The sequence below is a fragment of the Aethalodelphis obliquidens genome, unplaced genomic scaffold, assembly GCF_003676395.1.
Source record: "Aethalodelphis obliquidens isolate GAN/ISIS:26980383/991018 unplaced genomic scaffold, ASM367639v1 scaffold81, whole genome shotgun sequence".
Taxonomy (NCBI): domain Eukaryota; kingdom Metazoa; phylum Chordata; class Mammalia; order Artiodactyla; family Delphinidae; genus Aethalodelphis; species Aethalodelphis obliquidens.
In genome coordinates, this window is record NW_020838025.1 from 7,087,104 (window position 1) to 7,088,577 (window position 1,474).

The 1,474-nt window shown below is 38.2% G+C and overlaps 1 long non-coding RNA gene across 1 annotated transcript; it reads left to right on the top strand.

Annotated features, from left to right (window-relative positions):
* The first annotated feature begins 475 nt into the window (after positions 1 to 475).
* LOC113612703 (uncharacterized) lies at positions 476 to 1,190 on the top strand. Its single transcript, XR_003429937.1, has 2 exons — positions 476 to 636; positions 757 to 1,190. It is a non-coding gene; the product is annotated as an uncharacterized LOC113612703 (long non-coding RNA).
* Positions 1,191 to 1,474: the final 284 nt, after the last annotated feature.

Here is a 1,474-nt window from a genome sequence, read left to right on the forward strand (position 1 = left end):
TTACAGGCCTGAGTCAGGCGTACGGATTTTTATTCTAAGTACAGGAGGAGGCCGTAGAATGATTTTATTTTTTTTAAGTCATGGTTATTGAGATATAATTTACCTCATGGGTATATAATTTGGGGTAGAAGCCCCTCAAAAGCTCCACTTTATAAAGATGGGTTTATTCTCTTGTTTTCTCCAGGGGACACTTAGTACTTAGTGTATCTATGGAATTGGCACTCTCTCTCATATATATATATATGTATGTATATATGTATATATATATTATATATATGTACGTAATTATTATTTATGTTTTATTACATTCATATATGTGCTGGTTATATATATTCTCTCTATATGTACTATATATATGTAACCATCGCACATGTAAATGTAATAAAATTCACCCTTTTCGTGCGTGGGTTTGAAGATTATAGACAAAAGTATAAAGCTGTGTAACTACCACAGTCAAGAAATAGATCAGATTGGAGGGTGGTTACTGGATTTAGCTAGCGTGGGCTCCTTTTCGTCCGTGCTCTCTGGTTAAATCCAGTGCCATCGCGCTTCTTGTGAGTCCCAGCGAGAGAATGCGAAGGGGCGAGGCAGGACCAAAGTTGAGGCGAATCCAGTGGCATGCCGATGGGTCTCCAGGTATGTGACCTCAGAGGAGCTTGAATGAGAATGTAATACCAAGATAAGTCGACTTTCAATTCAACTGACTCTTTCCTGCAAGATCCTTTGCCGCAATGGGGGAATTAAGAAGGGAATAAGCTGGCAAGAATGAGTCAGACATTTCCAAGCAAGATTGTTTTTTTTCCCTTTTTGTTTACTTTATCCAGACTCTAGCCAAAAAGATTCATCTCAAGGAATTATATTCTTGGAGATGTTGGGAAAAGATTCCTGGGTCTTGGAAGATAATTACTAGAAATATGCAGGGGAGGAATAAAATTGAAGGGTGTTTTTCTTAGAGAACACCATTTGTCCGATTTATCAGGAATTCAAAGATTTATATAAGGAACAGAAAGCCGCTGATGGTTGAAATGGAGCATTTACTTCTTTGGATTGAGGACTGTAATCAAAAACAAATCCCAGTCAGTTTGGCATTGAAGTTAGTTGCTGCATTGAAGGAAAATGGTAATTACAAGGACATCTATTTACTGCCAGTGAAGGCTGGTTTCATTGTTTCAGAAGTCAACATGAATTGATTAATGTTAAGCTACCTGGTGAAGCTACAAGCTCAGATAAGGATGCTACTGTGAAATTTGCACTCAAGATTCCAAGAATTACAGGCAGTCCTTGCTTTGCACAGTAGTGAGAGACTGTCCTATGCAAAAAACTGCAGGATTTGGATGGGATGTAAATGGAGTTAGAAGATAAAGATGATCCTGGGAATGTTGACACTGGTGCCATTCAAGAAATAGTTCTAGATACGCAGGAGGCAGAACTTAGTGAAGGCAGATATAAAGTTTTACGTGAGTAAAGCAGTTGT